The sequence below is a fragment of the Bison bison genome, unplaced genomic scaffold (genome assembly GCF_000754665.1).
Source record: "Bison bison bison isolate TAMUID 2011002044 unplaced genomic scaffold, Bison_UMD1.0 scf7180017860456, whole genome shotgun sequence".
In the NCBI taxonomy this organism is placed as follows: Eukaryota; Metazoa; Chordata; class Mammalia; order Artiodactyla; family Bovidae; genus Bison; species Bison bison.
In genome coordinates this window covers 428,754-456,237 of record NW_011491028.1, presented here as the reverse complement: position 1 = coordinate 456,237, position 27,484 = coordinate 428,754, and the positions used below count along the sequence as shown (strand labels likewise).

The 27,484-nt window shown below is 42.8% G+C and overlaps 1 protein-coding gene across 19 annotated transcripts in view; it reads right to left on the bottom strand.

Moving 5' to 3' along the window:
- The window catches only part of SGMS1 (sphingomyelin synthase 1), a 330,390-nt gene that overhangs the window by 198,297 nt on the left and 104,609 nt on the right, over positions 1–27,484 (bottom strand). For 5 of the 19 annotated variants that reach the window (XM_010832205.1, XM_010832202.1, XM_010832208.1 and 2 more), the window contains exon 1: positions 18,669–19,999. The exons of the other annotated variants lie outside the window; for them this stretch is intronic. The gene's annotated coding sequence lies outside the window, so the exon portion shown is untranslated. Of the gene's footprint in view, positions 1–18,668; positions 20,000–27,484 lie in introns of those variants that run through there. 19 annotated transcript variants of the gene reach the window in all.

The following is a 27,484-nucleotide window of genomic DNA, read 5'->3' as shown; positions in this document are numbered from 1 at the left end:
AGTTCAAAAGCATCGATTCTTCGACACTCAGCTTTCTTTATAGTTCAACTCTCACATCCATACATGACTACTGGAAAAACCATAGCTTTGCCTAGACAAACCTTTGTTGGCAAAGTAATGTCTCTGCTTTTGAAGATGCTGTCTAGGTTGGTCATAGTTTTTCTTCCAAGGGGCAAGTGTCTTTTAATTTCTTGGCCATGGTCATCACCTGCAGTGACTTTGGAGTCCAAAAAAATAAAGTCTCTGTTTCCATTGTTTCCCATCTATTTGCCATGAAGTGATGGGACCAGATGCCATGATCTTAGTTTTCTGAATGTTAAGTTTTAAGCCAACTTTTTCACTCTCCTCTTTCACTTTCATCAAAAGGCTCTTTAGTTCTTCTTCACTTTTTGCCATAAGGGTGGTGTCATATGCATATCTGAGGTTATTGATTTTTCTCCCGGCAATCGTGATTCCAGCTTGTGCTTCATCCAGGCAGGCATTTCGCATGATGTACTCTGCATGTAAGTTAAATAAGCAGGGTGACAATATACAGTCTTGACATACTCCTTTCCCGATTTGGAACCAGTCAGTTGTTCCATGTCCAGTTCTAACTGTTGCTTCTTGATCTGCATACAGATTTCTTAGGAGGTAGGTTAGGTAGCCTGGTATTCCCATCTCTTTAAAAATTTTCCACAGTTTGTTGTGATCCACACAGTCAAAGGCTTTGGTGTAGTCAATAAAGCAGAAGTAGATATTTTTCTGGAACTCTCTTGCTTTTTCGATGATCCAGTGGATGTCGGCAATTTGATCTCTGGTTCCTCTGCCTTTTCTAAATCCAGCTTGAACATCTGGAAGTTCATGGTTCACGTACTGTTGAAGCCTGGCTTGGAGAATTTGACCATTACTTTGCTAGCATGTGAGATGAATGCAATTGTGCAGTAGTTTGAGCATTCTTTGGCATTGCCTTTCTTTGGGATTGGAATGAGAAGTGACCTTTTCCAGTCCTGTGGCCACTGCTGAGTGTTCCAAATTTGCTGGCATATTGAGTGTAGCACTTTCACTGCATCATCTTTGAGGATTTGAAATAGCTCAACAACTGGAACTTCATCACCTCCACTAGTTATGTTTGTAGTGATGTTTCCTAAGACCCACTTGACTTCACACTCCCAGTGTCTGCCTCTAGGTGAGTGATCACATCATCGTGGTTATCTGGGTCATGAAGATCTTTTTTATATAGTTCTTCTATGTATTCTTGCCACCTCTTAATATGTTCTGCTTCTGTTAAGTTCATACCATTTCTGTCCTTTACTGTGCCCATCTTTACATGAAATGTTCCCTTGGTATGTCTAATTTTCCTGAAGATATCTCTAGTCTTTCCCATTCTATTGTTTTTTATTATGCAGGATATGTTTGTATTTGCATAGCCCATACATGAAAAATATACCCCAAAAAACTGAAACTATCTCTGGAAAAGGCAAGGGAGGACTAGCATGAAAGGAGGATTTCTTTTATCCTTTTATGTTGCTTTGGAAATTTTTTAAAACCATGTGCCTATTTTTAATTTTTTTGTTTTATTTTGGGGGCGGTGGGTGCTTAGCCACAACATGTAGCTTTAAGGATTTTAGTTTCCAGACCAGGGACTGAACCCAGGCCCTGTGAGTGAAAGCACCAGGTCCTAACCACAGGACTATCAGGAGAAGTTTTTGCATTTCATTTTTTAATTAAAAAAAGAAACAATATATTTAACTTTTAAAGCAAAAGAGCAGATGCTCCCCACCTGTCAGTTTTCCTTTAATACTAAAGCCAACACATTAAACAATAAGCATGACCAAGGCAGGTAGATTTTTAAAAACAAAGTGGAAAATTACAGTTTGCTGCTTCTCTATAAAACTGCTAACCACCTTTCCTAAATTTTAAGGGACGAAATAAACAATTTCCACAGACCCCTACAAGAAACAGGCCTATAAAACACTTGAAAAGACCATGTTTGTTTTCTGGTATAAATAACTCAAATGCCTCTGAATTTCTTGCTGCCTCTCTTGTGGAACAGGTTGTAATGCCACAGTCTTCCACGAAGCAAACATTACAAAAAGCACTCCACAGCTTGTTGACTGTTTGTTATCTCACAACCAAATGCCTAGGGGACTGACAGAACCTGTTCACATCAATAAACACCCACAAAGAGCTCACTCATCAATCAGAATTACACTGTGTGCTCTGCCAGCACCCCCACACTTCGCCCATCACCCCACCACTGCCACACCCAGAAAAGCAGCCAGGTACCTGGGAGCACACAGCTCCAGTCCACACCCCTACCTGGCCCATTCCTCCCCAAAACTCAGGCCAACCTGGTTGATCCTGGACAACAGCTGTCATCTATCCCAAGAAGGAAGAGATGTGGTCAGGGATGCACATGGCTTCCAAACCCCAGTTTAAACACAATCAACTGTCTCTGCTCCTTCCTACACTACGTTTCTGGTGATACGTGGCTTTGGAAGAATGAAAACAGCTCCTCTCCACCAGCTCCTAGTTCCCACCATCCTGGATCCATTCAACACAAGCTGTGTGATCTTAAAGGGAAAAAAAAAAAAAAAGATTGGTTTCTTTGTTCCTGAATTTTGTTATCTGTGAAATGGTACCAATAATGCCATAGACCTACATATAGCTCACAGAGCGAGGACGAGACAAATAGAGCTTTTGGCACAAGGTAGCCCTCCATGTCAGAGAAGGCAGTGGCACCCCACTCCAGTCCTCTTGCCTGGAAAATCCCATGGGCGGAGGAGCCTGGTGGGCTGCAGTCCATGGGGTCGCTAGGAGTCGGACACGACTGAATGACTTCACTTTCACTTTTCACTTTCATGCATTGGAGAAGGAAATGGCAACCCACTCCAGTGTTCTTGCCTGGAGAATCCCAGGGACGGGGGAGCCTGGTGGGCTGCCGTCTATGGGGTCGCACAGAGTCAGACACGACTGAAGCGACTTAGCAGCAGCAGCAGCAGCAGCCCTCTATGTGTGTCAGCTACTATCATCACCATCATCTTTGTATACAATCCTGCAGAAGCCTCCTGTTTGGTCTCCCTAATTCCCCATTCCTAATTCTAGTTTCTATCCAGCAGTATAAGTAGCCTTCAAAGTGGGGAGCTTGAGGAAGAATGGATACATGGATACGTATGGCAGGGTCCCTTTGCTCTCCACCTGAAACTATCATGACATTGTTAACTGGCTATACTCCAATATAAAATAGAAAGTTTAAAAAATAAAAAAAATAAATAAATACAGGGAAAGAAGCACGGAGGGATTCAATCATCCTGGCTACATCTACCCTCCTCTCCCCACTGAAAAGTGATAACAGCCCCTATTTGCTAAAAGCCCAGAAGCCTTGGGGCAAACCTCTCCAGGGAGCCCTTTAACTCGGGGCACTCTGGCTCCACCCATACTCCTCTCCTCCCAGAGACGGTAAAGGCCTGTGCCAGATGCTCCCAATACTTGATCAAACTTTTCCCACCTATGAATCAGAAGATGCCAAATAAGGACCATTCTGTGCTAGACTGTGAGCTCCATTCACCACGAGACACCTGCATTCATAGCTGTCAACCAACAAGAAATGTCAAGGCCCCTCTTTTCAAGTATTACAGTTCTCACAACCATAGAAAGCTGGAAGTCAGGAAAACCAGCTTCACTGTTGCATCATGTTAAACTTTTGGAATTGAACAGAACCAGTGAGACTCTGAACAATAAACCTAAAGTAACCAGATATTAGTCAAATTCCACATCGTTCAGTTGACCTGCTCAGACTAGATGATTCATCCATCCATCTACCATCTAAAACTAGGCCTAACTCAAGAGTATGTAACTCTCGGTTACAAGTTTCACTTCTGGAAGCATCTCATTTATCTATTTGAATGGGAGCCCCTGGCTCTACCTCTCAGGCTGAGAAAGCTGCTGGTAAAGTACTCAGAGTGAAAATCTCCTGATACCACCCTCCAAAGAATTCAATTTCTAAGAAAAGTCTAACTCATTTTGCATTGGATAAGATGAAGAGAATGAAGGCTTCAAGCAAGTTGGGGGTTAGGGAAATAAAACTCAACATCTCCGTGATTTTCCACCACCCTTGCTTTTCCAGTGAATGCTGTTACAGTGTGCTGGGATAACTTAACCTGCGATATATGTGACTAAGATAAAAATCCCTTTTATCCTTCACAAGGAAGAGTTCACTGGCAGTCACTTCACTCTTTCCCCCAACCTTTATTCAAACTATTATTTTCAATTGTGATATAATACACATAAAATGTTATGTTAAAATAAAATTAAAATAACATTCCATCTTAACCACATCTAAGTCAAGTTCAGTGGCATCAAGAACATCCACATTGCTGTGCAACCATTACCACCATCCATCTCCAGCACTTTTTCATCAACCCAGACGGAAACTCTGTTCTCACTGCACAATAACTCCATTCCTTCCTCCCTCCAGATCCTAGAAACCACCTTCCTACCTTGTCTCTACAATTCTGACCACTCTAGGTACCTCATATAAGTGAAATCATATGATATCTATCCTCTTTCAACTAGCTTATCTCACTTAGCATAATGTCTTTAAGTTCATCCATGTTGTTGCATGTGTCAGAAGCTCGTTCCTTTTTAAGGATGAGTAATATTCCATTGTGAGTCTCTACCACATTTTGTCTCCCATGCACCCATCGATAGACATCTGGGTTGCTTCTACCTGTCAGCTATTGTGAATATTGCTACTATGAACATGGGTGTGTAAGAATCTTTTCAAGACCCTGTTTTTAATGCTTTGGGGGGTATATGTCCAGAGCTTAGATTTCTAGATTATATGTTAGTTCTATTTTTAATTTTTTAAAGGAACTACCATATGGTTTTCCAAAGCAGATGCACCACTTTACATTCCTAGCAATCATGAGGGATCCAATTTCTCCACATACTTGTCAACACTTATTAATTTCTGGGTGGATTTTTTTTTTCCTTTCTTCTTTCTTGATAGTAGCATCCTAATGGCAATCCTTTACTTTTTTAACTCTAAAATGGTTGACTGAATTAACTTTTTTCCCACCTATAGAGTTCGCTAAGAATGTTAGCAAATCTGATTCTCGTGAGTGTGTTAAATATTCATCTTCTGAGAGGTAACTATAATAAAGCATCTAAGATTTAGAAAGTTTTGGACACAAAAACCACCTTGTATTAAAATCTGAAACTGCCCCTTCTGAGGTACGGAAAGTACCACCTCTGAATCTTAGTTTTCTCATCTGTGAAATGAAGCTATATTCATTTCTTACAGTTGTGGGAGAACTGAATCACAAAATTGTATAAAGTACACATTAGCGTGTGCCTAGCACCTAATAAACACTAAATGAACGACATATGATGATAAGGAGCAGGAAGGTTTTGTTATTACTAGAATACTACTAATACTAGTAGTAATACTAATACTGAGAATACTTACTTAATACTTAAAAGATAAGTCACAAAAAGATCTTTCATTTTGCCTTTTATATATGCCTAGCCTTTCCTCGTTTATTCAGGTATTGTTCTACACAATTTATACATCTACTCCTCAAATCTCAAAGGTGTTACTGTGGCCAAGGAAGCAGTTGTCTTATATATAAATATATAAACATAAATATCTTCTCCAGTGCAGGCAGGATATCAGAAACTAAGCAATAGTAGCATAGCCCCAAAATGCACTTTCCAAAACTTGAGAAAGCAGTACCAATAACTTGTCACATAGTTCAAAGTATACTTCATCCAGTTAGAGAAAAAAGGTGGAAGTACAGTGTGAGATAAGGTTTTTTTCTCTGTTCTTTTAATTAAAGAGTCAATGCCAAATGGTTATCTTCTGAAGTATGGCTTAGGCTAAATTTGCACACTATATTTTAAAAAAACAAACTTTACTTGTTGAAGCCTCTCCAGGTATTTTTTAAAATTTATTTATTTTATCTGACTGTGCCAGATCTTAGTTGTGGCCTGCAGGATCTTCACCTGCAGCATGTGGGATCTAGTTCCTGATCAGAGATCGAACTAGATCAGAGATTCAGGCTCCTTACCTTATGTGGGATCCTTGCAGCATGTGGGATCTAGCTTCTGATCAGAGATCGAACTAGATCAGAGATCCAGGCTCCTTACATTATGTGGGATCCTTGCAGCATATGGGATCTAGTTCCTGATCAGAGGTCGAACTAGATCAGAGATCCAGGCTCCTTACATTATGTGGGATCCTTGCAGCGTGTGGGATCTAGCTCCTGATCAGAGATTGAACTAGATCAGAGATCCAGGCTCCTTACATTATGTGGGATCCTTGCAGTATGTGGGATCTAGTTCCTGATCAGAAATCCCTGATCAGAGATCCAGGCTCCTTGCATTAGGAATATGGAGTCTTTGCTGCCAGACCACCAGGGAAGTCCCATCTCTAAGTATTTTTCACTTTACATCTTTATCTGGATTCTTGCTTAAATTCACAGGACCTGAGAGAAAGACTTAGAAATCATATAACCACTTATAGTTAGATATGTTTCCACTGACTTATTGATAAATTACAGTAACATACAAAATACTTGGGAACCTAAAGCAGGTGGAAATGATGTATGCACACTTCAAATTTAAGCAAGTCAAATAGATAGAAATGAATTTTTTAAAAAAAGTCAAATCAAAAGGGTACAGATTCATCATCAAAACACTTCAAGACTGCTCAGGGCGTGTGCACATGCACATTAGGCATTCTAAGGACTTTACATTTATTAACACTTTTGATATCTATAAAGGGTTCTGATTTGGGTTCCATATTATAAGTGTATTTTAAATTATTCCTTAAAATTTGGACATTTTACTTTCTTTATATACTCCACTGAGAAATATTCAGGTAAAACAATACTCCAAAACCTGAATTATCTTACTGGCTTCAGATTTCTAGATGGTCTTCATCTCTGCATCTTGGCTAATACAAACTCATACTAGACTCTTTCTCCCACCCACCCAAACAAGTGGTTCAAAACACTGGGATGCCCTGATAATGGCATTTATTTCAGTTTATTAGTTCAGATTTAAACCAGCAAATTCTGTTTCAACCACTGTTACCTTATTTCAATTTTTTAAAAGATTTTTTGATGTGGACAATTTTTAAAGTCTTTACTGAATTTGTTACAATATTTCTTTTGATTTTTATAATTTGGTATTTTGGCCTAGAGGCATATGGGATCTCAGCTCCCCAACCAGGGATAGAATCCACACAACGTGTGCTGGAAGGTAGTCTTAACCACTGCACCACGGGGGCCCACAACCATTATTACTTTAAACTGCTTTAAAATTATTTTCTAGCTTCAAAAATTAATGCATATGGGCATATGATTTTTAACTCTTTCTTCGGTGTTTTAAGATTTAATGAGTGATCTCAGCTGATTTTTCAACAAACTCTTTAATCCTAGAAAGGCTCATGGTCAATGACTACTGTCACTGGCTCTCAGTGATCACTAGAGTCAGGTAGAAGGAACTGGGCTGAAGTTATTGCCCTATAAAATAAATCCCTGCAATTAGCTTCACTACTTTAAATGACAAAAAGACCATACATTCTCCCCAAAGCTGTATGTTTTGAATCCTAAGCTTTTCTCTGTGTCTCCACCTCCCTCTGAGTTTTCACTATGATCTGACCACCAAGAAGACACCGACAAGTAAGAATAAGAACGTCAATGCTAACAAACAAGACAGCCTGTGAGGTCACTGTGTTCATTTTTTCTTTCTTTATTGGGTTTTGCATTGTGAATCCCACCCGCAGAGGCGGCCACAGTTGACCTGTAGGTGTTCCTATCACCTCTGCCTGCCTGGAGTTCACAGCATTGGGACTAAGTCTGCTGCTCAGACTCAAAGTTCTGCAGCGGCCAGAGCCTCTGAGCCTCAGAACCCCAATCTCTGAGAAGAGACCACGGGCCAGCAGCTCAGTAGCAGGGCCAGGGCTCCAGAATCCCACGCCAGGGCTCCTTCTCTTAGATCTTTCCTCTGCTGCCCTGGGTCCTGAGGCACGGCTCAGGGCACCCAGAGACGCAGCTTCTGAATCCTGACAATTCATCCAGAGTTCAGCTGAACAGAAGTACTCTAGCTCACAGTTTGTCCCCTCTCCCCTTGCGTATTTTGCTTTCATCAAATATCCTAATGTCCTTCACAGAAGTTTTCTTTTTCCCAGGACCCAGCATAGGATCAGAAATGCATTTAACTCATAGGTCTCTTTAGTCTCCTTTAAACAGAAACAGTTCTTCAGCTTTTGTCTTTCAGGACATTGATATCTTTGAGAAACATATGCCAATAATTTTTAGAGAATATCCTTCAATTTAGGTTTCTCTGGTGTTTATTCATGATTGGATCTGGATTCCTGACTGGGGTGTGACACCCAGAGACATGTGACACTCGCTATTTCTTATGTGCGAGTTCCCGCGTGCTCAGTTGCTTCAGTCCTGTCTGACTCTTTGCGACTCCATGGACTGTAGCCCACCAGTGCCTCTGTCCATGGGATCTCCAGGCAGGAATACTGGAGTGGGTTGCCATGCCCTCCTCCAGGGGACCTTCCTGACCCAGGGATCAATCCTGTGTCTCTTACATCTCCTGCACTGGCAGGCAGGTTCTTTACCACTAGAGCCACATGGGAAGCCATGACTGGTGGATTTTGACTCCTTGTTTACAGCGTTGTCCAGTTTCCCCACTGAACTACTACTTTTTTTTCCTTTTGTAGTCAGTTATTAAATCTGTGAGGAGAACAATGACACTGATTTCAGGAACCAACCCTTACATTTGATTGGTTAATAGTCACTTACTGAGCACCTGCCAGCTGCTGGGCATGGTGGTGGCACTGGAGATGCTACACTGGGAAAACAGTTATATCCCTGCCCTCAGGAGGCTTACATTCTAGTTAGAAAGGCAGATAATGGGCAAATAAATAAAGCATACACTGTGTACCCTGGTCACAAGTGCTTCTAAGGATATAAAGCCAAGACAGGCAGGCAGGACTGGAGAAAGAGTAAGTTGAGCTGGTGTTGCTGTTGTGGCTTTGAGCCCAGGATCCAAAAAGGTGCAGAACCGTCTAAAGCAGAAACTTGCATCTTGCTCCTTCCTGCTTAAAATCCAAAGAGCACCATGCTCTCTGGACATCCAGGAACCTGGAGGAGTGCCCCAGCCTTGCCACATTTATCTCTTGTCATCTTCTCACCATGTTATGTGCTGGCAGTAACATCTCTGCTTCCCTCAATGTGTCCCTAATTCCTGCACCCCTCACTCACATGGAGGAACCCCTCTTCTTGTCCATTTCTAGCATGTCTCCGGGACCCATGCTTCAATACTAAGGACTAGAGAGAAGGAAGGAAACCTGTCCACAGACTACCATTCTTACTTATAGCTTTTTGTTGTAGACATTTTATACAAAATGTTGTATTATATCCAAGAGTACTTCGTTACATTTTTAAATTACCCTGCTGCTGCTGCTAAGTCGCTTCAGTCATGTCCGACTCTGTGCGACCCATAGACGGCAGCCCACTAACCTTCCCGTCCCTGGGATTCTCCAGGCAAGAACACTGGAGTGGGTTGTCATTTCCTTCTCCAATGCATGAAAGTGAAAAGTGAAAGTGAAGTCGCTCAGTCGTGTCCGACTCTAGCGACCCCATGGATGGCAGCCTACCAGGCTCCTCCGTCCATGGGATTTTCTAGGCAAAAGTACTGGAGTGGGCTGCCATTATGGAGAAGGCAATGGCAGCCCACTCCAGTATTGTTGCCTGGAGAATCCCAGGGACCGGAGCCTGGTGGGCTGCCGTCTATGGGGTCGCAAAGAGTCGGACACGACTGACATGACTTAGCAGCAGCAGCAGGCAGAGCACTTAATGAAACTTAATGTTTGATTTTTTCCCTCTTCTCTGGGTTAATTAAAGGAATTAATTTGCAGAGATAATTCCATATGATTCACACACAAACTAAGAAAATTAGCAGGCATTTCTTTAGCTTAGACAGCTTGTAAATAAACATCATGAATATGTGAACACCCACAAGCGAGTAATGCAGAATCCCACCCACATAAATGGACTGAGTCATGCTTGAGTCCAATTCAACAAGCCGCCTCTAAGTGCTTCTAAGGTGCTCTGTTCTCTATTCAGTACCACAGGAGTTTTCAAAAAAAGGGGAGGATAGGAACCTCAGGTTCCTATGTTACAAGGTGAGACAATGTGGTAAGATGTTAAAATATATGGTATCATTAAAACTCTAGCCAAAAAAAAAACCCTTAGGACTATTTCTTAAATTATTACACATAGTTATATAAATAATTGCAATTTTAAGTAGGGTTATTTAACAAAATTAAAATTGCACATCTTGCATCGCTGTCCATTTTTGTTGTTTATATGTATATTCGCTGGAGGAAAGGCAGAGTTGGTTGGTTTTTAATTTGCTTAAACAGAGGTCTGGCTTTGTAGACAGTGTCTTTATTACATGCGTATTTGCACTTTAGAAATGCCTGGCTTAGGCCCTGGGCCTTGCCTCCTCCCTGTCAACAGGGCCGGGGGGCCTTCCCCAGACTTCCTCCTCCCTGAGACGCCTCTTACCTGACAAGATAGGAATCTGTGACTATGGCTGATTAGAATACCACTTACCTGGGTAATCATCTCTACTCCTTGTGAAAAAGAAGACTCTTAATTTCCACCTCCAGCCTCTCCCCACACAAAGATGATTTCAGATGAGGAAAGAAAAAAAAAAGCTGAAACAGCAAGAGAAGTCGGGAAAGAAAGCTGCAGGCCCAGACTCATCCCATAACCGAGCTCCTGAGGGAGTTGAGGGGAGTCCCCACTTCAGCTCTGCTTCCTCTTATCAGCCCACAGGACAGAAGAAGGAAAACTCACCTGCACACGGACCCGCCTCCTGCCTGTCCTCCTGGGAAGGTTCAGTCCTTTAGGTCTGCCCACAGAATGACAAAGATCTGCCCACATTTCACAACATTTCCCGAATGAGCTCTTCTTAAATTCACTAAAATTTCAGGATTCTGTTACTTAATACTGTGCAGATAGAAAGTTTTGTCCGCCGAGACTACTAGGATGGAAAAGAAAAGAAGAAACGCCTTTCCTATTCCTACCAACCTCCAGATCCTCAACTTTCACTTCATCCAGGTAGGTGTCCTTAAGAACTCACAGGCTTTTTCTAAGGAAGTAGCAATGTGCAAATTCATAAATGTATGTCAACTTTTTCATTTTAACAAGATCTACAAACAGTGGATTGATTTGCTACAGGTCAGAAAATGAACTTATCATCCAAATAAGATTCTCAGCATAAATCAATTTCTCCCACAATAATGTAAATAGAAAGATAGAGTTAAGCCCAACCTGAAATTAAACTATCAATATGAAACCATGACCATTATGAATAATGGCTGTTGAAGAAAATTCTTTACTAATTTTTCTTTTTTTGTCCATGCTGTGCGGCACGTGGGGTGAAGACCTTAGTTTCCATCAGGGATGGAGCCCACGCCCCCTGTATTGGAAGCATGGAATCTTAACCACTGGACTGCCAGGGAAGTCCCAGAAGAAATTTCTTTTACGCTTCATAGACTCCTGTGAGACAACAACTACCCCGAGCTCCACCCGGTATGGGGAGGTACCACCTTCGAGACAGTGAGAATCCTGTATTCCTTAGGGAGGTGTCAACTCCACTTGTGATGCCTGTAGAAAGCTCAGCCTTCAGAATAAAAAGTTTCAGATGTTCATCTTCCTTTGTCACTGATTCATTAATGCCTGGGCCAAAGAAGGGAAATGAACTTGCAGGCTTGTGTGAAAACAACAAAATGCTGTTTTTCCAGAACAGTTGATTAAGAACACATTGTCCTGAGTGCAGTGGAGTGCAACGTTCCTTCCTGTTCCCAGCTCTCAGGGGAGCAATGAACAGCTCCTCGGGCTTGGCCTCCACTGAACAAAGCTCAGGGGTCGCCTCCATGCACAGACACAGCATCCATGGTCACTGCCACTTCAACAGCCCGGAATAACTGAGACCTTAGAGACTCTGGAGGACAGAAGGCTGCCAAGATACTTAAACATGTCCCTGCGTATATTTCACAGAGCAGATTAATAAGATCAGGTAGGTTTTGTAATGAGAAAGAAAGGTAGCCAAGAAAGCTGAGTAACTTATACCAACATGGCTAATTTGTAGCTATACAGCCTCTCGTGTTCCTTGGAACCCAGAAGCATGTTATGTCTTCTTTGATTAGAAAGAAGATTCTGAATAAGATGGCATATATAAATGGTGACGTTTCCTGTCTCAAAATTGGGACAGATTCTTACAAGTATAAACACACATCTAGAATCTAAACAGAATATCAGAAAGAAAAGACAGTCTCCACCTGCATTGCAGGAGACGTGGGTTCAATCCCTGGGTCAGGAAGATCCCCTGGAGGAGGGCATGGCAACCCACTCCAGTATTCTTGCCTAGAGAACCCCCGTAGAGAGAGGAGCCTGGTGGGCTACGGTCCATGGAGTCACAGAGTCAGACATGACCGAAGTGACTGAGCACAGCACACAGCATGGCAGTCTCACAAAATCCAGGCCATGTCACTGCCCTGCCTACCTAGCAAAATTCCCAGGCTTCCTCCTCTGGAGATTGAGTCAGTAAAACTGGGAGGTGCCTGAGAATCTATATTTCTTACAAGCACCTCAAGGAGAGTCTTACATTCTGGCAAGTTTGGGGAACACTGAACCGAGTCAATTATACTCTATAAAACTTAGTTCTCTTTAAGATACTTCTACATTTAAATCCCATTTAGTAATACCATCAATCATGTTAAGCTTATAAATGGTAACAATAATGAGTATCTGTCTTCTCCTAACTCCTCAAATAATAATACAATTTTGGTAATATCCATTTTAAAGAAAGAGGTTAAGTAACTTGTGCAAAGTTACAAGCTAGCAAATGATGGTGGGAGGGAGGGTGGGGAGGGATTCAAATAGAGGTGTGACTCCAACAGCTGCACCCTTAACCATTATATGTACAACCTCTTCTTTTACAAGCAGAGAATCTGTTTACAAGTGGTAGCAACTGATTTAGAACCCAAAGTAAAAAAGATTTAGGAAACTATTTACGAATTGCTAGTACTTTCAAACTACCAGCCCTGTAGAGATCCAGGGATCCAGCAATATCTCTAACAAAAGGTTTTTATTCTGTTCCGCCCTCAGATTTCGCCTTTAAGCAAGTTTGGATCCTGTTCTCCATACCTTTCCCCAGCAAGTCAAAAAGATGTAATCAAAAAGTCAATGACCGCACCCCTCCCAAAACATAATAAGCTCAGAGAAATTACAAAATGCTATAATTTAGCCCCCAAATCTGAACAGTATATCAGATGGAGGGCTAGACGTTTATACTCATTTGTAAAGAACAAAAAAAAAGGTATGATGTTCAAATATTTTCATAACTGCCCTCTTCTATCACTTTAACACTAAAAACAAAAAAAAAGAAGAGAATCAAAATTTTCTACTCATCCTGCCTAGATTAAAAAAAAAAAAAAAGACTTGATATGTCAAATGAACAGTGTCCCTATACCTTTTCCTGGGCTTGGGTTAATTAGAAGTCACTCAAGTTTAAACAGGATATAAAAAACCAGAATGGAAATAATACTCCTGATTCATTCAGTGAGTATTTATTGAGGGCCTTCTGTATGCCAGGTACTGTTCTGGGTGCTATGGATACACAACAGAGAATAAAACAGACAAAAAACTGCCTTTAAGGAGCTCACATCCTTTTAAGAGGATATATACTCTAAAGAAATAAGAAAATAAGCAGTTTGCCAGACGGTGACAGGTGTTACGGGGAGGACTGCTGCAGTGGTCTCCAACGGTCTCCCTAACAAGGGGCTGTCTGAGTAGAGGCCTCAGGGAAATGGAGGGGGAGTGCATCCCCAAAGAAGGAGAACTGTGTCCAGCAGACACTCCTCCATCCCCGCCTAAACCACAATCCCCCCAAATTTTCTATCTGCCCAGATAGGACTACCCTTCTCCCAGATGCTCAGGACAGAAACTGCACTGGGCTCCTTCCCTTCCCTCGCATCTCCCCATCCCGTCAATCAAGGTGGTCCTGTGGGCTGCGCCTCCTAAATACTCATTTCCATTCCCCACTTGAGAACAGGACGTCGTAATAAACCTGGATGGCTGCAGCAGCTTCCAAACTGGTATCCCCATATTTTCTGTGTTCCTATCCCCAAAAATCTAAGCTCCAGTAAGAAACCAGAGTGACCGCTTGGAAACACATATGCAGTTACATCAAGGCCCTTTTCTAGTTCAATGCTTCCCACTGCTCTTTGGAATAAAATCTGGATCCTGTTAACATATACACACTGCTATACATAAAACAGATAATCAGTAGGGACCTACCCTAGAGCACAGGAAACTCCACTCAGTATTCTGTAATGACCTATATGGGAAGGGAATCAGGGAGAATGTCAGGGAGAATGTTTATGTATACGTAGTATGACTGAATCACTTTCCTATATACCCGAAACTAACACAACACTGTAAGTCAACTATACTCCAATATAAAATAAAAATTAGAATAAAAAAAATCTGGATCCTGGATGCCCAGGCCTGATGGCACAGTCCAGCCCTTGCCTACCTCTCCAAATCATTCACATCCTTGTCCCCAGAGCGCACCAGCCTCTGAGCCCCCTTGGCCTTCCTCCAGTCTCTCTAACAAGCCTCGCTTCTTTCTGCCTTTGCCGCTGTGCTCCTTCTGTCTGGGGAGACGCATCCTCATTTCCCCTGGCACACTTTCCTCTCATCCTTCGGACCTTAAACTGGAAGCCACTGCCCCAGGGTGACTTTCTGATCTTCCCATCACATGCAATCCTACATTGCCCACTTATTATACCCTGCATTTCCCCCGGCACCATCACAACTATAATTAAATCATTATTTCTATAATTTAATGGCTGCCCTGTTCCAATAAACTAATCTCTATGGCGACAAGGACCACATCAGTTGAATTCACTTTTGCATCTCCAAATGCCTTAAAAATAGCGGAGTTCAATACATATTTGGCAAGTTAAGCCTTCTTCCTCACACGTCTCTGTATTCTCTCTCAAGAAAAATACGGGGTTGCATTTTTCCACCCCATCATCTACGCCTCACAAACCTGTCTTCTCATGACTAAAGCTAGGAACTATGAAAAGGCCGTGCTGAAATAATGAAGTTGCAAACTGAGAAGTCCCGAGTGGAGCCATTTGGGTCATGTTTGTTTTTTTTAGTTTTGTTTCATGTTATAAAATTGTCTTCCTAAAGGGAAGCCCAGTTAAGCAGAGCCCACTCCTCAGACCACACAGGACTCCTCAAGGAGCAAATTAAAGTAACAGCAAAGAACAGAGAACCCTGGGAACAGAGAACCGCTGGTTCACAGTTATCAGAATTTTTTCATTTTAATTAAAGCTAATGGGAGCCACTCGCTCTGTGACAAGCAGTAAAAGGACAGTGTCACAAGCCCCTCATATACCAAACAGTTCACAGCTAACGGTGGGCAGCTACCCTGAGCTGCACCCTAACCAGGTACTAGACCCTTGGCAGAGTGCCTTCCCCACACACCACCTCACTTAACTGAACTGAATCTTGGCAGCCACCCCATGATCGAAGTGACTTATCCCCAATCTGATCAAGGAGACCAAAGAAATAACGTCACTTGCTCAGGCTCATGGAGGTCTAAGTGGCACGACCCGGGCATCAGAAACAGCTCTTTCAGGCTCCAAATCCTCAGCTAAGCATGTCAATGGGGACACAGTGTCCTAGCACCAAGTGTGTCCAGAGTGCTGGTTCTGAGTGTGAATGACTTGGCTGCTCTCGTCCCAGTTCCCCAGCTTACAGGACCGGAGAAGGGGAGTGACTGGCACAAGATCACACAGCTTGATGGTAGCTAGAGGCAGCCAAGAGTTCCATCCCTGCTGTCCTTCTGACAGATAGTACCTCTCCTCACAAAAGATCCCTAAAACCCTCAGAATAAATGTCCCAAGTCAAGCTTTCCTAAGGAATGCTGTAATGTTATAAAAACCCTAAAGTAGCCTTTAGAGTTGAGCAAAAGCAAAACAGAAGGACTTTATCACTCTCCTCTCTTGCAGCTGCCACTGGTCGGAATGCACACAAGCAGCCCCTTGTCTCCTGCCACCATGCAGCTCTTCTAAGCGACAGAAGCCCAGGAACACAGAGGCCCTGGGCCCAGGCCAGCTGGAGCCATGCTAAACAGGCTGAAAAGCAAGCGGTTCTGACATCCCTTCATCAAACGCTGTTCACTCTGGAGAAGCGATAAACAATTTTGCACACACTGATCACGCTTCTTTCTGTATAAGAGCAAGTTCAGGAATAAGACCTGAACCAGGGAACCCGAACCTGCACCCTGAAACAGCCTCCTGATTTTTATGACCCCAGAAGCAAAACCATCACCACATCCAGGTCAATGTACCATGGAACCCAAGCCCTTGCCCTCTTCCCAAGTGAGACGGCAAACAGCCAACAGCCTGGTATCACACTGGTTACCAGCCAGCATGGCCCTGCCAGGCTGGATGGAGGCAGCAATTACACGTGCTTGGTGTTTGGAAGCTCTTCTGGAAAAGCAGCCCTACCAGGCTTCATGCCATCTTCAGGAGGGTCAAACCCCAACTTGTGAACACCCCGCAGTGGGAGTCCCAGGAGAACTTCTGTTCCAACCAGGCCTCCAGACCAGTGGTCCCATGGCAACAGGGACCCCCATCTCAGCCCAGAATAGGGTGCAGCCCACGTCAGCCCCCACAGCAGAACTCATCAGGGCGACTCTCTGAGTGTCCTGAAGGTCGCCCACTGTCAGGAGCCCCCGCTGCCCAGCCAGAGCCACTGGTCACAACACACAAGTCCCTGGAGGGTGCTGTGTGGCAGCAATGCCAGATTTAAAACTGTGGTCACTCATTCCCTGAGACCTTTTTTTAAGTGCAAGTGAGAATGCACATGAGGGCACCTCAAATATTCAAAGAGTTAAACAATCTAAGGGTGTCGGAAGAGTCACCACTTGGTATGCTGCCCACATCTGAGGACTGAGCTGTAGGGGGTATAACTTGAAGGGGTCCCCATTGTCTTTGGGGAGGCAGGGTGATGTGGACCCCGGAGCCGCAACCTGGACCAAGTTACACGAGCTTCTACTGCTCATTTCCCTCATCAGTAGCCTGGGGCTAACAACAGATCTCTTGGTATCACCATGGAACATGATGTGACAAAAAGGAAGTCATCTGCTAGCATGGTGATGGGCATATAATAAACCACAAATTAATGCTCGTTTCCTTCTTCAATGTTTTTAGAGAACTTCCGTTTGTATCACGTATTCCTTTTCTTTTCCCATTTTATTAATTGCTTACAATCTTCTTTCAAAATTAACAACCCACATATATTCATATTTTCCTTACGAATGTGTGCGGAAAAGAATATCAAGATATATGTCCAAAGATGATCCCTCCAGCATTAATTGTGATCTTCAAAAAAAAGTAATATCTGCTCCCTAGAATGGAGAATCCCAGGGACGGGGGAGCCTGGTGGGCTGCCGTCTATGGGGTTGCACAGAGTCAGACACGACTGAAGTGACTTAGCAGCAGCAGCAGCAGAATTCAATTACAGCACTTGGAATAAACGAGACAGTTCAGTGAGTGCTAATAAGAGGAAAGTACTTTAAGGTATGGGCTTTCCTGGTGGCTCAGAAGGTAAAGAATCTGCCTGCAACACAGGAGACTGGGGTATGATCCCTGGGTTGGGAAGATCCCCTGGAGGAAGGCATGGCTACTGACTCCAGTATTCTTGCCTGGAGAACTCCCGTGGACAGAGGAGCCTGGCAGGCTACAGTCCATGGGGTTGCAAAGAGTCAGACACGACTGAGTGACTAACACTTTCACTTTCATAAATAAATACATTATGTTTATGCTTGCTTTGGTATCCAAATAATTTATCAGTGGGGAGAATAAAAGGAATAAGGGTAGGCAGATATGGTGCACAAAATAATGGCCCCATGTCCACATCCTGTGGACAGAACCTGTGACTATGTTACCTAACTCTGCAGATGTGATAAATCAAGGATTTTGACATGGGAAGAGTATCCTGGATTATCCAGGCTGCCCCAGTCTAATCACATGGGTCCTTAAAATCAGAAACCCTTTCCTGATTTGACTACAAATAAATGTCAGAGAGAAGATGGAGGAAGAGGCTACAGGCCAAAGAACAGTGGCAGCCTCTCAAAAGTCTCAGACACGCAGATTTTAACCCGGAAAAGCCCAAAGTCTCAAGACATGCTGATTTCAACCCAGTGAGACCCATGTTGGGCTTCTGGCTTAAAGAAGCATTACGATAATAAATCTGTGTTGTTTCAAAACAGTAACATTGTCGTAAAAATTAATTATACCCGCAATAGAAACTAATAGAGGAGTAAAAGGGGTAATTTACTTATAATTTTATATCCTTCTCGTATTCCAGTATTTCTAGAATAATTTTATATATTTTTTCTGGTATTTATATCTATCTATATTCTAGTCTGAATAATTGGGAAGAAAGAGAAGAAATTCTTTACCCTGCTTCAATATGATGATTCCCTGATCACAAAAGCTTTCATATGGCACTTTGGCTCATTCTGCCTGAAAAACCGAGTGCTCTCTTTCAGGCCCAAACAAGTCTACTTACAAGGCTCAACTGAAGCGACGCATCCCAGGTCAGGGCTTCCTCTAGGGGGTTTCTCCTGCAGCTGGACTTAAGGGGGCTGCACACAGCTCAGGTGACCACGCTGGATGGCGAACTCCTTGAAAACAGGGCTTGCGGCTTATTTGGCTGTGCAAACCCAACCCTCATAATAGGCATCACAAGTGGTTAATGATTAAGTGTTTGCTCCGCTGAAATACTAGATTGCATTAAATCCAAACCAACCTAGTAAGTCCCGGTTTTAAATTAACAAGGAGTCTTCTACTGGGAAAAGACTGCTGCAATCTCACATGCATTATCCAGCTATCTGTTCCATAAAGGGAAATGTTATGTCCTTCAACTCCACAAATCAAGCAGAGTTCAGAGTTAAATCTTCCTTCAAAATCAAATTTTGACTTTGATTTACAGAAGATGGTGATTATTAAGAGATACTGCTTCAGAGCTCCACTGAATTTTCAGTCTGAATCTTCTAATTCCTGCTACCAATATTTGCGAGTTATATTTAACTTATACTGGCTATAGTGATGAAATAAGCCTTCCTTCTTCCCATCCAAATCAAAACTTGGGTTTTTCCCCATACAATATTGTATCATCCATTCTAGGAGGAAAAAAAAAACCACAGCCCAGTTGTTATAGCTTATATTTAAAACAATCTAAAAATGCATGTAAGTCTACTCCATTAATGACTGTTCTAACAGCAAAGAAGCCAGGAAAGGAGATAGAGCAACAATTGATTACATGTTCACACACTAAAGACTGGATCTGCTAAAGCAAGAGTCAGAAGCTTTTGTTTTAATCTCCCCAAAGCATTCTGTTTAAAAATATTAGAACACCCATCTCTATAGTCATAGCTATTTCCATTGCTCAATTAGAGGCCAAAGTACTAAAGAGGCTACACTTTGGAGTTTGAACAAGACATCACTGTAATCAGTGACTTCACAAATCTTTATCCAATCATGGGCAAGTGACAGCCACTGAACCCTTCATGAGTATTTAAGCTAAAGAACATCATTCATTATTCACTTTTGTTGGTGGTGGTGTTTTCATCTTAAAGTCAGATTTTGGGGATATAATTTACATGCAGTTATCCATCCTTTTTAGGTAACAATTCCATAAGTTTCAACCAAAGCATATAGTCATGTCATCATCACCACAGTTAAGATACAGGTAAAAGTTCCCTATAACCTTTGTAAGTCAAGCTTCTCCCCAATTCCCAGCCCCAGGAAACCATTGGTCTTTTTTCTAACCCTATCAGATCAGATCAGATCAGTCGCTCAGTCGTGTCTGACTCTTTGCGACCCCATGAATCGCAGCACGCCAGGCCTCCCTGTCCATCACCAACTCCCGGAGTTCACCCAGACTCACGTCCATCGAGTCAGTGATGCCATCCAGGCATCTCATCCTCTGTTGTCCCCTTCTCCTCCTGCCCCCAATCCCTCCCAGCATCAGAGTCTTTTCCAATGAGTCAACTCTTCACATGAGGTGGCCAAAGTACTGGAGTTTCAGCTTTAGCATCATTCCTTCCAAAGAAATCCCAGGGCTGATCTCCTTCAGAATGAACTGGTTGGAGCTCCTTGCAGTCCAAGGGACTCTCAAGAGTCCTCTCCAACGCCACAGTTCAAAAGCATCAATTCTTCGGCGCTCAGCCTTCTTCACAGTCCAACTCTCACATCCATACATGACCACAGGAAAAACCATAGCCTTGACTAGATGAACCTACTTTTGCCTTTTCCAGAATGTCATATAAATGGAATCATGCACAGAATGTATCTTTTTGAGCATGGCTTCTTTCACATAACATAATGCATTTCAGAGTCATCCAGTTAGTTGTGTTTGTTCTTTGTTAGTACTGAGTAATATTTCATCAGTGCCCAGTTTGCTTATCCACTGTCTTGCTGAAGGACATGTGAGTCTTTTCAAGTCATGGGCAATTAGAAATAAAGCTGTTGGGAGCTCCCTGGTGGTCCAGTGGTTACAACTCTGATCTTTCACTGCTGAGGGCCTGGGTTCAATCCCTGGTCAGGGAATTAAGTTCCTGCAAGCTGCCAAACTAAATAAATAAAATAAATAACACTGTTGCAAATATTAGCCTACAGGTTTTTGTGTGAACAGAGGTTATTTCTCTGGGGTAAGAATCTAGGAGTGAAATTGCTCTCTTGCATGCTAAGTATATATTTCAGTTCTGTTCAGTTCAGTCGCTCAGTCGTATCCGACTCTTTGCGATCCCATGAATCAAAGCACGCCAGGCCTCCCTGTCCATCACCAACTCCTGGAGTTCACTCAGACTCACGTCCATCAAATCGGTGATGCCATCCAGCCATCTCATCCTCTGTCGTCCACTTTTCTTCCTGCCCCCAATCCCTCTCAGCATCAGAGTCTTTTCCAATGAGTCAACTCTTCACATGAGGTGGCCAAAGTACTGGAGTTTCATCTTTAGCATCATTCCTTCCAAAGAACACCCAGGGCTGATCTCCTTTAGTACATATTTAACTTTGTAAAAACAAAAACAAAAACAAAACAGGTTTTCCAAAGTGGCTGTACCATTTTACATTCCCACTAGAAGGCAATGGCACCCCACTCCAGGACTTTGCCTGGAAAATCCCATGGACGGAGGAGCCTGGTAGGCTGCAGTCCATGGGATCGCTAAGAGTGGGAAACGACTGAGCGACTTCACTTTCACTTTTCACTTTCATGCATTGGAGAAGGAAATGGCAACCCACTCCAGTGTTCTTGCCTGGAGAATCCCAGGGACAGGGGAGCCTGGTGGGCTACTGTCTATGGGGTCACACAGAGTCAGACACGACTGAAGCGACTTAGCAGCAGCAGCAGCAGTGCAAGAGAGTTCAAGTTGTTCAGTATCTTTTCCAGGACTTGGTAATATCTATTTTTATTTGCCTTTAAACAACGTTTTTTTGGCCGTGATACACAGCTTTTGGTTAGTTCCCCAACCAGGGATTGAACCCTCGCCTTCAGCAGTGAAAGCACAGAGTCTTACCCACTGGACCACCAGGGAATTCCCAAAATACTTTGAGACTCATACAGAAGTTACAGAAATAGTGGAGAGCTCCCATGTATGCACCTCTTATCTTACATGACCATAATAAAAGTATTAAAAGCAAGAACTTGACATTGGTACAATACTGTTAACCAAAATACAGATCCTGTTAAGATTTCATTCATTTCGACATGTTCAATTCCTGCCCCTTTCTTTTGTGTGCAGTTCTATAGTATTTTATCACATGTATAGATTCATATAAGCACTACTATAATCAGAATATATATCTGTTCCATTAAGCACATTCTATTTTGAAAAGACATTTTTGGTTCTGTAAACATCATCTGCTGGAAGGGACTTCAGTAAACGATGACTTTCTTCTGCCCTTTTTCCTTGACCAAATTAGAACTCTGTTATCCAAAATTTAAAAGGAAAAAGAAACAGATTCACAGATATAGAGAACAAAACAGTGGTCACCAGTGGGAAGAGCGAAGAGGGGAGGGCACAAGGTATGTAGGGGATTAAGAGGTATAAAGTCTAAGGCATAAAATAAGCTACAAGGATATACCGCACAACAAAGGGAATACAGCCACTGATTTTATAATAACTATAAATGGAGTATAATCCTTAGAAATTGTGAATCACTATGTTGTACACCTGTGTACATCAACCACACTTCAATCTGAAAAAATTTTTTTAAAAAGTCAATTATCTATTCTCAGGCTTCACTGTGCAAATCCCACCATTGACTTTTCGGTTCACTTTTCAGGCTGGGTGTCTGCCCTGTTCATTCTTTCCTTATTATATGCCAAGCCCAGTGGAGGCAATATGGACATAAGGTTGAAAAGGAAACCAACAGTTCTCATCCCTAAAAGAACTTAAGAGTGGAGACATACTTACATACACACACAGTTACAAACCGGGGCAAGTACTATCCATGAATGAGAAGTAAAACACGATCTGGTTTGGACTGGGAGGTCTTTGTATTCTACGCTCATCCTGAAACTCAGTATTTATGAGGTCTTCCCACAAAAACACAGAATCTAAATATCAGGGCAGTTAAACAGTGAGTACATAACCAACAAATTCTTAAAGAGGAAGAATATAAGGAAGTCCTCCATCTCTGAGAAACTGTACCAAGGACCATTCACCTTCTTAGGTCAAAGCCTACCCATGTTGTTACTTTAGGGATAGCTGCAGCCTCCCAAATTCCTTTCCAACCCTCTGCCGCAGTGAGCCAAATCCACCATTAGAGATCCTTTCGTTATAGAGGTGTCCCCCTGCCCTAGGCTAGTCACGGTGGAATCCCATTGGGAAGGGGCTGAGTCACAGGAACGCCCCATCCACTTCCGGCTGATGGCTGCTATGACCCTCTTCTCCTGTCTCGGGGCCATACTTATACACCTTCTGGGACCAAGCTGCTCCCTCTCCCCCTGTGTCCTCACTATAGCTAGTCCATGTTCTTACTAGAAGCCGTCTCTCACTATTTGCTCCCACATTTCTCTCCCCTTCTCCACCAACAGCACAAAGCGTCTGATTCGTCTCTCTATCTCCTGGCATCTGCACACAGCTGCTGTGTACACAGGAGGTGGTCAGTAAATGTTTTCTGAATATTCAAGGCACGTCTGTCAGATTATAATGTGTGAAGTGTGGCTGTGAGGGAATGAATGAGTCTGAATGTGAAAGACACCGCTGGAGGCATCGGACAGTTGACCCATTTCAAGAATCGTACAACAGGGTAGCGAAATGGAACAGCAGCATGCTTGGACGCCTGACAGAGGGGAGGGCAGGACAAGGGAGATGTGTGAGGAGGAAGAAATAAGACACACCTGTACCCGATGAAGCTCAGGACCAGCCCAGCTGTGGCACCTGCCAGGAGAATGGCAGCTAGACTGTGGCGGAGAGGAGGAAGGCAGAGGGCAGGCTCTGTCCCCACGGCTTCATTTCTTTCTTTTTTAAAAAGCATTTTAGTTGCTGGCTGCATCGGGTCTTATCTGCGGCACAGGGGACCTTCACTGCAGCACACAGGCTCTCTAGTTGTGGTGTGGGGACCTAAGTGTCCCATGGCACGTGGGATCTTAGCTCCCAGACCAGGGATCGAACCCGTGTCCCCTGCATCAGAAGGCAGATTCCTAACCACTGGACCACCAGAGAAGTCCCTCCAGGGCTTCGTTTCTGAGGGCATTTGCCATGGGCTGGGCTAGGGGAGGCCAGGAGTTCAAAAAGGAGCAAGTGCATGCAACAGCTGCTATGGGAGTCAGCCCGGAAATCAGTCAGAAATGAGAGTGAAAGCAAAAAAGTCCCAAAAGCAGCTAGTACGTGCTTCTGCCTCTTGCTAATCTTTTCCTTAAAGTCACACGTGGCTTCCAAAACACCCTGGGGCCCTCCGTGCAAGAGGCAACAAAGAGTGTTTGAAGGCCTGGGAGGGCTGGCTACAAGCCTGAAATGCCTCCTGGGCCCAGGCTTGCTAAAGAGCTGATGAAAAAATACAGTAAGTAAGGCACAGCTCTTGGCTAGTGGAGCCTCCTGATCAGAGAAATCGTTTACATATAGTGATTAGTCAATGCAGGAAATGCCAAATCAAAACACTCATTGTTTTGCCATCTTAAAACAACTGTTTTGTTCTTATTTTAAAGCATCAGAAAAATATTCCAGCCCATGTTTTCAAAACTGCTAGCTGCTGCAATGAATGACCACGTGGCTTTTAACTAAGACTTTTGCTGAATCAGCACCCTAACCTCTGCCACCATATGGATGTGATTGTAAACCCCCTAAAGAGGGAAGTGCGCTACAGGCAAGCTCACTTTTGCCTCCTGAAACACCTAGCAAGTCTCAGGGATATCCTGCTTGGAGAACCACCGGTGATGATCTGAAATGTATTCAGAAACTAACATAGGGACAAACCTTCCTATCAGTTTCACTTACAGTTTTTCTGTTATGCTCATATATGTGTAATAAGTGCTACCATTATGATGCTAGTTGCTAAAAACTTTTGAGTACCCCAGATCCAGGCTGCTTAGTACCAGGAGGTTTGTGGTACCTCAAGTTGGAGTCACAAAAAAATTGCTTCCACTCTATTTTAACTAAGGTTTCAATCCAATTCCTGCTAACACAGTACACCATGGGGCAGAGCAGAAACTGACAATCCCTAGGTAGTTTTCAGGGGCTGCTGGGGAAAAGAGCAAAGCGAGTAGAACTGCCCTGACCACCTCCAGTTCACAATCGTAACCAGACACTGCAGTGACCCTCTGGCCCCCAGAGCACTGTCAACTGAAAAAGACGCACAACCTAAAAAGTGGAGAGTTATGTCTGTCCGCAGTCCTTACTAAGGACTATAGCCAGGGACTGCTGTCTGCCAGATAGCTTTGAAAAACTTTCCAAGAGATAAGGGAGGAGCCAGGAGACACAGGAATTTTTCCTACAGGGAAAAAAATATCTAGTTAAACATCAAAAGATTGCTGTTAATAAAAAAATCCAGACATCTCAGCTAATTTATGTATGCGGAAGATACAAGAGTCTGGGTTTCTTGAAGCCGTTCCTTTGACAAGCATCTTAGCTATCCAGGGCCAGTTTTGGGTTTCCTCCACCCTGAACTCCCCTCCCTGTGCACCATCCAGGCGCTGAAGGGGCTGGTGGCCTGATGGTTAGCAGCCTGTTCTTCTGCATCCTGAGCTCCCCTCCGGCTACAAGGTCTGGGTGGCTGCTGCAGTGGTTGGTGACTTTATGGCCACCACAATCCTTACTGAATCCTTTACTAAAACAACAGGCAGCATTTTTTGGTTTGTTTTTGGTCCACAGTACCCACCAGTCAGTACACATTTTCCCCAAGGAAACATCAGGTACACATTTTCCCCAAGTGCTTGAGCCTCTAAATTCTGCTTCTTCTCCTCCCCCACCCCCATCCCAAATCAAAACTTGTTTCCAATCAGTTCAGTCAGGAAATAGACAGTCAACTCTGTGAAACATACAAAGGATTCTCCCACTCCAGAGGTTGAACTAACCATATTTGGGATGTTAAAATATCTTCCAAGTCCTTATTCACCCAAAAGCTATTACAATAATCAATTTAAAGATGAGGATAGCACTAAAAATGCATTAAACACATATCATCAATTAATGAGATCAGTATTAAGCTTTATATTAAGCTCAAAATCATGCCACTTAACGCCAAACTGTGTTTACTGTATTTACATACATTTTTTTTTAAACTACAGGCTACTTTGCACAAATATTCCTAACTGCTCTTTCACATCAGAAACTGGACCTGGGTTATTCTTCAGCAAAAGAATATTGAGAGGGAGAAGCAGGAACCATCTACAAAATGACCAAGAGGGAATGTTACTCCCCGTGTAGTTTCAAACTCATAAAGGACAACTACGAATCAAAGCCAGGCTGAAGTTCAATTTCAACTATAATCCTACCCAAGGAAAGGAAGTGCATTGTTAAATTCAAAAGACCCAAACAAGGCATCAAAAGCTGTCTGTGAGCACCAAACAAAAGATATTTCATATAATCAATCTACAAATGGTAAAAATGCAACTCTCTGCAGTTATGACTCCACCTACATGCCATTGTGTTCCACTGTAGGTATTTCTAAAGGATGTAGTCTAAGCAGAACGCCCATTTTTCCTAGCTAATATGAGGACAAGGAGAAGGGAAACCAACAGTTTAGCAACTGTCTACCCACCATGGGTATCAAACTTTGATATATAACAATCAATGTCCTTTAATGTCCCTTTCTAAACCCTCACTTTTAAAAGCTGGCACCTAGAATAAGAACGGCACTTCTCAGACTCTTGGCAGCTAGACATAGCTATGTGGCTATGTTCTAGCCCAGATGTTCTCAAAGTAGGGTACTTCCTGAGAGGCCTATGTTATAGGTAATCCATGAGGCCAAAATTATTTTTATAATAATGTTAAGACAGTATTTGCCTTTTCAATGCTCTTTCTCTGTGAATATATTCAGGGTAGTTTTTCAGAGGCTACATGACACGTGATACCACAACAAATTGAATCCAGAAGCTGATTTGAGAATCCAAGTACTTTCTATTAAGCCAGACATTAAAAGAGATTTATAAAAATATATAGCAGTGGTAGTTGTCTCACTAACAGTTGAAAAATAACTATTCCGCCCCAAAAAAGTAGTTGATGCTAACCTATAAGAGTTTATTATTTCTAAATAAATTAATTTTTTAAATTTGTCACTTTTAATTTTTAACAGAAAATATTTGCATTAGATTCCTATTGCTGCTATAACAAATGACTATAAATAGGTGGCTTAAAATGACATAAATTATAGTTCTGGACATCAGAAGTCTACAAACAGGCCTTCCAGGGCTAAAACGGAGGTGTTGACAGGCCTGAGCTCCTCCTGAACCCAGAGGAGAATGTGTCCCTTGCCTCTTCCAGTTTCTGGAGGCCACCTGCACACTGTCTTCCTCTTATAAGGACCCTTGACTACACTGAGCTCTCCTGATTAATCCAGGATAATCTCTGCATTGCGAGATCCTTAATGTAACCACACTGGCAGTCTCTTTTGCCAGGTAAAGTAACATATGCATCAGTTCTGGGGATTAGGAAGTAGACATCTTTGGGGGGCTATTTTTCTGCCTGCCACAAATGCTAGCTATAACTCATATAAGCAAAGGTTTTTGGGGCCCTCAATCATTTTTAAAGAGTATAAAGGGGCCTTAAATATCAATAACCTCAGATATGCAGATGACACCACCCTTGTGGCATAAAGTGAAGAAGAACTAAAGAGCCTCTTAATGAAAGTGAAAGAGGAGAGTGAAAAAGTTGGCTTAAA